Raw genomic sequence first — 14475 nt, 5'->3', positions numbered from 1 at the left:
TAGGTTTTCAATTGAGGCAAGTGATCCCTTGGTTTAATAATCCATAGCTTATTGTGTCCCATCTTGAATGTTTTGATTTATGGCCTACACAGCGTGAGAGAAATACAATAGCAGTCCACATTCAACTAAAAGGGTGGGATGCCTGTTTGGGAGGGTGAGGGTTGGTGCTCCATCAACCATGGGATTCAAAGGGACAATGGTATGGCTTACAAAACTAGGGGCCCTAGTTGCTAAAACCGAAAACCAATATGTAAGATGCGGCCCATGTATCGTGCAATTCCACCATTGCATGATATCTATTATTTGTCTTTTTATTTTATTTATTTATTATTATAACAGTAATCCATTGAATATCTACTGCAGAGAAGTAGGAGCAAAATTTTACATGTCATCAATTTTTTCGATTTTTCTAAATCCATGTATTAAGCAATATTAAAGGATAAAGAAGGCATTTTAAACAAAATATAAGGCACTTAGAAGTCATTTGCTAGCATGAATTTTGAATAGTCAGGAATTGAAATCCAATCTTTTAATATAATGATTGTCTTATATGTTGCACGTATATATCAAGTTAGAATATTTAAGAAAATAAAATCATCTTAAAAATTTTCAAAATCAAAATAAAAGTTATTAAACATAAATAATTTTAAAAACTAGTTACTAAACAAAGCTTAAAATCTAGTGTTTGAAATACAAAATTTCAAAGTTCGTCTTTTAAAATCCACATTTTCAAACACCTTCTAGGTCCCATTTGGGATCAAGAAAATAAGAATGTAAATTCAGTAATTTCAGGAATGTTCAAATTCATGAATTTCCATTGGATTTGGATTTATCGAATTTTAATGTCCACTGTTTGTGAATCCATTTATAAATTTTTGGATTTGATTAGTATTATTGAAATGATGGTGCATTTGCTGCAAAGAATTTTTTTTTTCTGCTTTTAAATTATTTCATTTTAAGGAATTGTCTAGTTTTTATTTATTTATTTTGAATTTGAATCTATCATATATGTGTGGACTTGTAGATGTGTGGAAATCCACGAATTTAGTAAATTGAAAGAGAATATATTTAATATTCATGAACTTCTCAAATCCCTGGCCATATCCCTCACCCCTGAGAAGCCTCTGACAGATCTACATTTTACAAGCCAACAATGATAGTTAACCACCCTATTCTAAAACGATGGTGACTCCTCAACTACACGCATGACGTAGTTTCAAGGCAATCCGGCTACCCAAATCTATGTAGCATAACAAAAACTTAAATTAAGAAGATGATGGTAATCTTTTATTTTTCTCTTGAAATTCAGACCGTTCACTAATTTTTCCTTTAGTTATCCAGATGATAACCATCTGATTGCTAAGATTTCTTCATCAGTGTGATTTTAAGCATAGAATCCATCTATTGTTTCAGACAATCTGTACGGTATGGATAGACATTCACGAATACCCCATTAGAAGACCATCAAACACCACTGCTTTAAAATGCTGATGAACCAAAGGAGTAGCGTCAGTAAGCCACTCTCGACTACTGCTTGACTTTAAAAAGAAACTACATTCCAATTTTTATGGCGAATTTCCTGGCTACCAAACATTTCTTCGTCGATTAGAAGTCTCAGAAGTGCTTCTCACGGAGGAAATGATCGAAATGAGCATTGTGGGGCCCACATTGTGTGTATGACATCTAATCCATCCAATAGGTAAACCCAAATTAATGATTATAGAACTAGGGAAATCCTATCATTAGGAAGCCACACTCCCAAAAAAAAAAATGTAATCCACCCCAAAATCACCATATTTATGTGTAGTCCACTAATTATTAGATCAGCCTAATTTCTTGTTGGTATGAACATTGATTATTCAATTATCTAAAAAAGTTTTCTTTCACAATAGTTAAGGAAATTTTTCTTGGCCTTGTTTGAATTCATTGAAATTGAAAAGTGGTAGTCTTTTCTTGGCCTTGTTTGAATTCATTGAATTCAATTTCTTTCTTTAATTTTTCAGAAAATAATTCCTTGTGGTATTTATTTTTATAACTTAAAGAATACAATTTCCTCCCTTTAGAGAAAAATATATATATATTTTTTCTTTTCCAACCTACTCTGTCTTCTTATTGGTTGGTTAATTGGCCACTTTTTTTTTTTAATGAAATGGGCTGGATTGGTATTATTCTAGCTACGGTAAAATAATTTTTGACTCTACTTCCTTTCCTTGCCGAGATGATCTTAACTAAGTGGTGCTCATCGATAGCTTATTCTTAACTATTTATTTTCAAATGAGGCCCATAGCTGATCTTTCACCATATGTGGCCCATTTTTACTCGGTCATAAGTGGTTCTATGTTGAGCCCATCATCAGATGATCTCATCAATGTGGGGCCCATCGCTAGTCAATAATGCACATGTTGCACTCATCATTAGATGATTTTAACCACGTGGGGTTCATTGTTAATTGATCATAGCCATGGAGGTGGCCCGCCTGATTTTGGATGGGACTTATATTTTGGGTCAAAGGATAACATGGCGTGAACCACCTGAGTTTTGGGTTGGCCTAAATACCATAAGGGGCACACATGGTGGACGGATTAGATGTCATGCACACATTATGGTGGGCCCCACACACCACTCCACTAAGTAGCATAATTTATTTTTTTTCAAAGTTGCAGAGTAACCGGCCTCCAAATGCAATGCATTTTATCAACTACCATCATTTCAGTTCTCTTTATCTAGGATCCATACGGCAGCCGTCTCCGTGATTTATTTTTCTTTTCGTAGAAAAAGGTAATGGTAAAAAAAAATGAACGCACTACATTGATCAAGGAAGGGGTGATCCTGAGAAAGAGTAGTTACACATGATGCTCGAGCTGAGGGTTTGCACAGCTCAATCTGATTTTATTTATTTTTTAATAAGTGGGGGCCACTAGTCTGGCCGCAAATGAACCAATGCAACAATTGGCTCCTATATTGGACAATAATGTTACAATTTTCTGCCCGACCGCCTTTTTAATGGGCTTTGGCCAAGTGGTCCACTATTTTTCCAGATCTGACTTTGGATGTACCAATGTGGCAAAAGAGCTTGTCAGTGAGACAATATATCAATTTCAGGCCTTGCTAAATGTATAGTTAATTGGGTACCAGCTAGAAAGTGAGGCTCATATAAGTAAATGGAACGGGCTCTGCTTCAACCGGTCCTACCTATACGAGTTACGAAGTGGGGTGGGCTTGATGAGCTAGCTCGACCCAGTACTAGTAGAATGAATACATGGGTATGTATGTACAGCTGTATATAGTTACATCTATCCTATCCGACGCAGGGATCGATCACCGTCTTCCTCAAGGGGATAATTATTCCAAATTCACGGAGCTTCTCTGGACTCCTCACATAAGACTTCTCGAATCCACGAGGAAAAAACAAGGAAAATAAAAAATAAATTCTATAAACTTGGTAATTTAATTGATGAATGAAATAAACAAGTTCATAACCCTTTAAATATAGATATAAAGATATGGGAGAAGTTTCGAAATCAAACTACAACTAAAACTCCTAGAAATCGTGACTTATTATAAATGCTAAACTTACTATTTATAGACTACCGTGATGTCTATCAGTGGGTATGGTTTTTGGCCAAAAATAGTGTCCTATTCAGCCGAACCATCAAGTTGGGCGCAACTCCTGAAGCCCAATGGATGAAGAGTTATACTCAAACTAAAACTTACTATAAACAGTAAAAACGAAAATAAAATGGATGTTCTACCATCGATCTAATGGTATTTCACAAATTCGGCGTGTGCAACCTAGCATAATGAGGTTAGGTGGATAAAGCAGCTCGTCCTGTCCCAAAATCATATATGGTACGTCCAATAGCTCATTCCGGTTTGTGAGATACGTTTACGTCTATCATAAGTTCTGACAGCCCGGATGACTTCCGCTTTTGATCTGGCCTTTTCTGATCCATCTTAACCATGAAACTGTCCACGACCTGTTCTACATCACTATCCTCTAACATATATACGGTTGTCTCCACTAATTGGGCTAGGTTGGGTGTATCATTAGCCATTTACCGCATTTTCAAACTTGAAAAGGGTTGGCCATGTCCATTCTGACACAGCATGACTCGAGCCGATCAGATTGCGTGGTTCAAGGTAGCCAATTAGGTGAGACCAACACAATAAGACCCTGACGTGGTGAGATTACATGTATCACGGTCAAAAATCAAGTCACAAAAATTATGTTTGAAAGTGGTCAAGTAAATGCCCGACTGAGGTCACAGGGGTTAGCCTAATCAAATCTTGCCACATCATGGCCTTAATGTATTGGGTTTCACCGAATCCGCTCCCTCAGTTCAACGGTTAAGTAAGGCCTAGGCCCTATTGAATTTTGAGTGATGCTATAAGGCGTCTCTCCTCCTTCCTTGTACTTAATTGGACCACAAAACGGCTTACAAGAAAAAGCTATGTGAGCGACATGCTCTCCTCCTTCCTTGCACTTAGTTGGGACCACAAAAGGGCTTACCAGAAAAAGCTCTGTGAGGCTGCTCATGTGATGCAAGTCAACCTTACTACAGGGCAACATAACAACAATAAGAATCGGCACACCCACCATTGAAATCTATAATGTACACCTACAATAAAAGTGACAAGGAAATATCAACATGATTCAAAATATAAATCTAATTCAGATCTTCACTGGGCCCCAACAAGGTTTTAATGGTGTGCATTCATCCTCACAAATTCCCGTAGTGTGGCCCACTCAAACTTGGATCATCCCGACTCTTGACCTTACGTGACGGATGCAGAAAACATCACACAGACATCATTATGAGCCCCACGGATGTTTTCATTACCTTTCCTTCCAGTTGAATGCGTAGAGTAGTTAAGATAAGTCAAAATAAGAGGGTGTATTTCCGTGGCATCACTCTTCAATTTTAGGTGGGTTGGATGGTAGATAATGATTCCAGCGTTCTGTCCTGTCCAGGCTAATATAATTCTTAGTTCACTCGAGCAATCATAATTCGATCCACAGTGGCCTTGGGTGGGGTTGTGGCCGAATTGGGATTGCTCGAGTAAACTAAGAATTATATTAGCCTAGACAGGACACTTGAATCATTATCTACCATCCAACCCACCTAAAATTGAAGAGTGATGCTGCGGCAATCTGCCCTCTTAATTCACATATGCTAATAATCTAGGCCAATCTGCCGCAATGCATATGGTCCCCCGCCAAAAGTGCGTGATGAAGAAAATGAATTCTAAAGACTAACTGACAATATGTGTTCAATGTAAGAGTATGATTTGGGACATGGATACGAAGAAAATGAATGCTTGAGGGTCAATTGGAAAATCAATATTCTACCTAGTAGTATGGCCCACACTGGGAATTTTAGGCAGTCCGCATTCAGCTGAGGGACTAGTGACACGTCTCTTTCTCAGCAGTTTCCTGGCCTGTAAATTTTTCTTGGGAGATGTTCAAACTTCAGATATTATTGGAAAAATCTCGCAGAAGAATAAAATACTTAAAAATATTTTATTTCAAATTACTAAATTAAATTAAATCTTATATATATATATAGAACAGATTTCTTTTAAAATGAAGATGCTTTGGAGACTCCGTTAAAAAGACATTATGAGGTGAATACATGGTCGAAAGGCATATGAGAAATAATGACGCGCAAGGAGGGAAGGTCAATCACAGCCTTCTTTGTGGAATAACTACTTTGAATCCAGGGAATGCTCAGGATTCCTTATAGTGCTTTATCGAATCCACAAGGGATAAAAATAAAAATAAATTCTAAGAAATTCAAAATAAATTGATTGATGATAAAAAATAATAATAATAATAAATTACAATTTGTTAAATAATAAGCTCAAACCTAGGGCGGAGTTTTAGACTCAAACTCGAACTCAAATACCCTAAAAATGCGACATACTATAAATAGTAAACTTATTACTTATAGATGGCCATCATCCTTACTAGACTTCATTTTGTTCATCCAAAAATAATAAGTATCCGAGTTAGCTTAACTATGTTGTTCTCCTAACTTTTCTAAGCCCCTTTCATGTTGGACACTATTGCAAGTCAAATGATCGAAAGTCATACTCAAACTAAAACTTACTATTTATAATAAAAATGAAAATAAAAAGGGCTTTTGACCATCGATCCGTTGGAATCTCACATTTCCAGCATAGGCAACCCGGCATAACCAGGTTGGTTGGCTAAAGTAGCTTCTTCTCCTATCCCAAAAGCATATGTGATGTGTCAAAAAACTCGTTTGCAGGATACGACTATTTTAATGTTTTGACAGTACAGATCATTTTGGCCTTCGATTGGGCCTTCTCTAGTCCATCTTTGCCATGAAACTGTCTGTGACATGCTCTACATCAAATATCCATTTTGCTGATGCAAATAAGCCTTCTTACTGCTTCTCAATTACAAAACTCTTTATTTTAAGTTTCGAATAAGAGTTTTCTAATGAATACTAAATGGCTTATTTGAAAATGCAAAATATCCATTTGGGGGGATCAGTGGCCTCTTCTGGAATTGGTTTGACCTGATGTTGTTTTGGCTAAAGAGCACATTCAGATTAGAGATTTTAATACCGGGCGATGGTGTTTGGTATGCAAATTTTCTTTCTGAATTTTTTCTGGTCGAATTAATCCAGCAAATAAGAAATTTATGTACGCCAACTAGTGTTGTCCAAGATAAACTGGTTTGGACAACTACTACCACTGAGATTTTCTCTATAAAATTGGCATGCGATCTGATGAGAATGCGACAGAAATCAAAGGGCTTATTGAAAGTGTGTTTGGAATAGGGATATTCCTTTACTGAATACTCTCTTCCATTGAAGAGTTTTAAGAGGTAAAATACTAGTTCAAGCCACTATCTATAAGTTGGATATTCATATGGGTAAAAACGTATCTGATTTTCATCTTCTGATATTGAAAGTGTTTTGGGAGACGAGTGATTATAAATCAATGGGTTATAAGAGAAAAGGAAGTGTGGTCGGCAGAGTGCGGACTACCAAAGTAAGATGTACAATACATGGAAAGCTGATAAAGATAAGACCGACATCCCAAGATCATAACACAAAAAGAAAGCATGGAATATGTTGTTTTAAAGGCTCCTTGGGAAGGATGTTTTGGGATTATTAAGCTTTGTGATGAATTTTCCTTTCTCAGAAGCATCATGCCTTTAATCAATGTTGCATGGACTGGTTTAGCAGTTCCTCCCATTCAAACTAGTTGGGTGGGTGCTTGGGTTTGATTTCCACACACAATAGTGTGGGAAATATTGAAATCCAAAAACCGGATGTTCGATGTACATTTTCATTAATCTCAGTTGAGTTTTGACAAGGATTTTTTTTTTTTTTTTTTCTGGATGCTTTTTATTCTGGGAAAATACAGATAAGTTTTGTGTATGATTGCAAGTATCACTCTCATTGAGTTATTTGAATTTTCCTATTATTCCTCCTCTCTGTAAGAGGGTGGTGATCGATTACAAGATTGCTGAGACCTTTTAATGTATCGAAGAATGATGGAGGTGAATGCATCATGGCTTTCTGTTAACTATTTTGGACTTCACTCCAATACACGCTTCTCATACCAAAACCATGTCGGCCCATGTTAAAAAAGAAAAGAAAAGGAAAAAAAAAAAAAAAAAAGTAGAAAAGTTTGAAAAATGGAAATTTGGGAGAAAAATAATTTTTTAAAGCTTCGAATTGCCGACAGCATTTTTTGAGATGGAAATTACATGTAGATTTGAATCATATACAGTTACTTCACATGCAGAAGATTGATATGCCAAAAATATTTTTCAACCACGTTATTTGCAATAAAAACTAACATAGATTTTTACATAACGGATAGACATTTTCAAAAATCAATTTGTAAATACCATTCAAAACACAGCTACAAATTGCCATTTTTCAAACATTTCCCTTTTTTTTAGCATGGACTGACATAGTTTTTAGGTGACGCTCATGCCCAATGAAAAGGATATTAACCACTTTCTTTTTTCATATATATAATCATGAAAATGGCATTGGCCTATAGAAAGCATATATTGCCACTAATAGGGCTGAGCGTAGGTAGCCAAAGGGACTTGCTTTACTATAGTTGGCTGGGTAATGATTACTTTGAGTCCACTTCATGATAATTACCACTGAGTCAAGCTGTCGTAGGGCTCACGTGACGTGTGTATGGCATTACATACTAAAATTATCAACTGTTGTCTCCCATCATGAAGTGTATATAGCTTTCAACTTGCTTAACATGATGATCATCAGTAAAAAATAAAGATGATCTAATCATCAGGTGACTATACCATAGAGAACCATATGAACCACTGTCGACAAGCCTCTAAAATTTAATGTGGGCCAATTATCTTACTACAATTGATTTGACTTTGTGAAGCAAGGAAAGTACATTACTAGCAACTTGATCTCCTTGCCTCAATGGAATATGATGGGTATTCCCATCCGAGACCTGAATTGATCCTTTAATACAAGTATCCAACTTGATTAATCAGGAGATTCAATATTCATGGACACTTACAGCCTATGCAGGTTCTTGTGGTTAAAACCGATGGCAAAGATCCTTCCTTCCCCCAACTCACCAACAATTCCATCGCCAAGATAACTAAAAGTTCGTCCAAACATCTATGGAATAATCATGGGCTAATAGAATACTATAATTTATGGAACACAACCCTCCCTTGGCCAATAACCATTATGCCCAAACTTAAATGTTCAAGGATAATAGAGGAAACTCTCTCCTCAACACATGTTGACATATGTTTAAGTAATATGATCATAGACCTATGATCATCATGATTTATTTAAGTAATATGACCTCACAGACCCATAGTCATCATGATTTGTGGATAAGATCATTAATTCAATTGTCATGATCATTACATCATTTCTTAGGTGCATAATTCGAATAGTAGTTAGATCAGTTTCACTCAAGTCAATACCTATAACTAATAACTAACTAAGTCCTTGTGACTCACAAGAGTTTCAACACAAGGTCAACTAGTTGGAAGAAAATGCAATGTCCAATTAGTTGTGTGTGAGCATATATATATATATATATATATATATATATATATATATATATATATATATATATATATATATATATATATATATATAACTAATAAGTTAACATATAAAATTAAACATCTAAGTATGAAATAATATCACAATCACAATTATATTATGCATGTAAATAACAAAATAAAGTCTACAATCATTATATATAAATGAAGATAAAATAAATAAAATAAATAAATAACTCACTAATTTCTAGAGAGGCTATTCAAAAGATATAGACCTATTAACATGCGAGCTTAGGTTCATCTAAATCACAAAACTTATTTTCTATGCATGAAAAGTTTTAATCATGAAATCTACATAGCACACAACCCACAACATAGGTAATTTTAAGGAAGAATCTTATTTTCCATGCAACCCTATTTATGTATAGTAGACCTAAATTTTATGTGTGTGTGTTTTAAAGGTTTGGTTGGGTTCGGTTAGGTTGTCATGGGACTCAACCCAAGCCAAACCCAACTTAGTTTGAGTTGAAATGGGTTAAGGATTTCAAACCCAAGCTTTGGGTAGATCAATTAAAGATTTTAAATCCAAGCCAATCCCAACCCAACCAAATTATAGTTTGTATTGTGCCAATTAGGCTTGGATAGACTCAACCTAAGTTACAACTAGCGCCTGTACTCATGCCCCAGTTGTGGACTCTCAAGAATTTCAACATGAGGTCATGCCTTTGAGTACCTATTGTAGTGAAATCCTACTGTGGTATAAGTGTGTGTTTAAAAAAGCCCCTGAGTGCTTACTTGAAAAAGATGGCATGGGGCATATAATATGGTTGGTGGTTGGAGGAGATGGTAGGAATGGTAAATAAAGTAGATCTTAAAATTTACCCATTCTTTAAACCTTATGATACTTGGGGGGGTGTTTGGTGCATGGGTTTAACTGGGATTAGGTGCGAGTGGGTTTTAAGACCCCATGGATCGTTGCGATGTCTTGTTTGGGACTCATATAAGGTATGAGTTATGAAGCCCCCTTTTGGAATCAGCACCAGGGCAAGGGTCTTTACAATCATACTTTGAGTTTCGTGTGGCTAGTGGTCAATGCTACATGGACCCCCACCATGATGTATGTGTTTTATCCATGCCGTCCATCCATTTTGAAATATAGTTTTAGGGCTTGATCCCAAAAAATGAGGTAGATATAAATCTCAGGTGGACCACACCATGGGAAAACAGTAATAATTGAATTACACCATTAAAAACCTCCTAGGGCCAACTGTGTTATCCACTTGAGATTTGTATCAAACTCATTTTTAGACTCATACCATAAAATGACATGGAAGAATGGGTGGACAGCATGGATGAAACACATACATCATGATGGGGCCCACAGATCCCCGACTGGTAGTGGCAAGATGAGTAGCCAATCTGTTTCCAAACATGAAATGGGATGGCCTCCAAGCCACGGGATTAGATGGCAATCCCCTACAATGCAATACAAAAGGCTCTTCCGATGGATTTAACTCTGAAATCTAAATACCGCGAATATATTTCTCTAAAAAATTAAAAAAAATTAAAAAAAATTTAAAAAAAAAACTGCCAGATAACACAAATGAGGTACTACCGGCCAAAACCAGGCTAGCTAAAGAGGGACAGTCCTGTTCAAGGGTTCCATGGGGCCACCCATGATGTATATGTTTTATCCACACCATCCTGTTCAAGGGTTCCATGGGGCCACCCATGATGTATATGTTTTATCCACACCATCATTCTATTTTGACGGATCATTTCATATCATGTTCATAAAAAGGAGGGATATCAAATGCTCAAATGGACAACACCATATGAAGCAGTGGGGATTGAAACCCTACCATTGAAAACTTCCTAATGCCCACCATGATGTTTATTTGTCATCCAACCTGATCATAAAGATACATAGACCCGGATGCAGGGAAAACATAAATATCAGCTTGATCCAACACTTATGTTTTGCAGCCCCCAATAAGTTTTCAATGGTAGTCTGTCAATCCCCACTGCTTCTTATGATGTGGTCCACTTGGGCCTTCAATCTGCCTCCTTTATTAAGTTCGCACCAAAAATGATCTTTCAAAATAAATGGACGGCGTGGATATAACATATACATTGTAATGGACCCCACAAAGCCCTTTGTCCCTATCATCCTTCCCTATCCAGGTCCCGGTGAAGGTAGGACCCAATCCTCGAAACATTGAGAGCTTCTCAAAATTTTGCCACCCTATAACTCCAAAAATAAAATCCTTAAGAACCCCTCCTAATCGACGGAGTCAATCGAGCCATTTGGAAATATGGGTTAACAAATGCATGGATTTTAATTCATAATTCAAACCGTTGGCGTCATAAATCACAAGCACTGCCAGAACCTAGTCATGGAATCCCTGGACTCGTATTGGCTGATGTTGTAACGTTGTTTTTTCTTATATCATAATTGTCTACTTCTAAACTGCATATCTAACAGAATTCAAACCATCTTAATAGTGTGCCACATGATCGATGACTTAGATCACCTAAAAAAAATCTAATTCCTTTGCCTCATCTTAATTGATATATTTTCTTTCAATCCAAGCCGTAGATTATTTCTCATTTCGATTGTCCATCTTACCAATCAGACAATTATAACGTTCTTTGTGTGTTATAATACGTAGATATAACAACATTGGTTTAATCATTTTGATTGGGGCTGCCACGTGTTCAGAGCCTAGCCTGTATAATTGCCCAGCTTTTCTCTAAAGCTTCTAGAAGGTCTTATTTGCTATCGGAGAAAGTGCCTGCTTTTAAGTCCGACCTCTTCCACAACGCGCATGCAAGCTACTATCTACACGTGTTAATTACCTCCTCCTTTCCTTTTCCAATATTATATTCGCGGTAGACTAGGGTGATAACTCGTCGTAGTTTTCAAAATTCATGCTCCTGCAGAACATGACGTTTGATACGCGGCACACAGAAATTATACACGTGGCATACAAAAGTTCTAATTAATTGACTAAATTGCGGCATAAATTGCGGTTAAAGTCTCAATTCCAAAATCAGATGCTTGAGCAATCCTGATATCTAATTTATTGGACACATCACTGTTGAAATGGGACCACCGGATCTTAATACTTCATGTTGAACCGTTGAATAAATATCCCTAATCTCGTAGTCGAATAACGAAGAGAGTGCAATTTTTGGTCGATGAAATATCTAAGTTGGGAATTATAAGTTGGACAGTTTAGTACGAATTAATATTATACCCATGCGCGTTTTGAAAGTAATTTGTAAGTGTCGGCGTATCATCCCTCGCAGTCCACCAGAGTATTAAGACTTCTGCTCTTTCAAAAATCAAAACTGTGATAACTCATCCACCGTACGTCACATGCACCCGACGAAATCCTGGCTGTCCTTTGGGGAGATTCGTCATGAATGTACGTGTATTGGCTTTCGCAGGAAGCTCCTGCGCAAGGATGCAGGGTGGGCCCAAGTAGATGTTTGTGAGAAATCCACCCCGTCCGTCCGTTTTGCGAGATCATTTTAGTACGTGTGACAAAAAATTAGGTGTATTCAACACTAACGTGGGCAACAGGAGAGAAAACAGTGGGCATTCAGTGAGAACCGTTGAAGGATTCTTATGGCCATAAAAGTATTGTATAAGACTATCGTTTCCGTGTTTTCACTTCATCCCATTGGGAGTAACCTGATAAACGGTTTGGATAGTATATAAACATCAAGGTGGAGGTCATGAAGGTTTCAACGGTGAGAATTTCTTTTCCCAATTTTCCCTTTCGTATGACCCACTTGAATTTTTTATCCACCTCAATTTCGGTTCAATGTCCTAAAATAATCTCGAAAAACGGACGGACGGAATGGATTCCTCACAGACATTGCAGTGGGCCCCACCCAGCATCCTTGGCCAGGAACTTCCTGCGACTACGCGTCCGTCATGAATGGAGCGCAGCACAAAAGTCACGTACGTCAGACGATCGGATCATCAAATTTGCGATATTGATTGTACGGTTGGAAATTAATGATCTACGTCCTAAAAGGAAATTAGTATATCTAAAGGCATACGTACATCATACGAGCGCAGCAGAAAAGTCACGTACGTCAGACCGTAGGATTGTATTGCATTAGATGTCATTAACACTAATTACTTTCGCAATGCTTTTTTTTTTTTTTTTAAATCTTACACACACCCACACACTCGCACAATCTACATCGTATTTCAACTCAATAGGTACTCAAAACCGGACGCCGATTGCTTCCTGCCCACGCCCGTTTCAAGCCACGAACGGGCAGTTCTGTTGGCAGGCCCACCGTGTTGCATCTGTTTATCCAGCTGTTCATTCCTTCTCTCAATCATTTTAAGTTATGACCACAAAAATGAGACAGATTCAACGGTAAAGTGGACCATATCATAAATGACTCTTGCATTTATACAACTTGCATTTAATGAGACTGCTTATTATTTGGTGTGGTGCACTTGAGCATTGTATCTGCCCTTTTTTTAGCGCATGCCTTAAAATGATTGATAGGGACGATGAACTGCGTGGATAAATAAATACATTACGGTGGGCCCGCTAGCAGAATTGCCAGTTCGTGGCTACATACGGGCGGAGCTGGGACGCAAACTGCATACCTCAAAACCCACGATCGAAACTCTGGTGAGTTTGCAAGTCATGATTAAGGATCCATTGTTCTTGCCATGCTTGTGCATGCGTACACATAGGGCATGCTTGGGAGCATGGATTTGGAACCATGGGTTTGAAGTCCTCCCTTTCTGTCTGGCACAATGGAGTGTAAACAAATTTTAATTCAAAAGTAGTTATGTATGATAATTTAAATTAATTATTAAATCAATTTTAATATTTTTAATTAGTGAGATATGTAATTTTTGATATAATGATTATGATAAGCCCATTAAAATATATGCTTTGCCAGAAACCGATGAAATTCTAAACCTCAGGTGAGCCACAAGCACAAGATCATGTTTAAGTAACTAACCAACAAATTTTAATTGCTAATTTTTATGGACAATATTTGAATAGTACTAATTATCATTAGTAGGCCATGTGCCTACACATGTTACATCTGCATCTATTAAGCTATGGGCATGGATTACAAACCCCTTCAAAGAGAGGGGATTTGAAACCTCCCGGATTTGAAACCCCCGGCTGCTTTATGCCACGGAACAACCAGTGGATTTGAAACCCCTCAAATCCTCTAACGACCCCATGTGCTAGTGCGGAGGTGTATGTGTACATTTGTACGCATCGGATGCATTGTGCCTCCTCTCGTATACTATGTGACACTGCATGAAGATCAAAACCAGGTATCCCGCTAGCTCTACCATCCTCGTTCAATGATAAAAAGTTAATTTGCTTATACTAACATCTAAGAAATGGATCCTTTCCATC

This window comes from Magnolia sinica, chromosome 18 (assembly GCF_029962835.1).
Source record: "Magnolia sinica isolate HGM2019 chromosome 18, MsV1, whole genome shotgun sequence".
NCBI classification, from domain to species: Eukaryota; Viridiplantae; Streptophyta; class Magnoliopsida; order Magnoliales; family Magnoliaceae; genus Magnolia; species Magnolia sinica.
Note: the sequence above shows the minus strand (reverse complement) of the source record.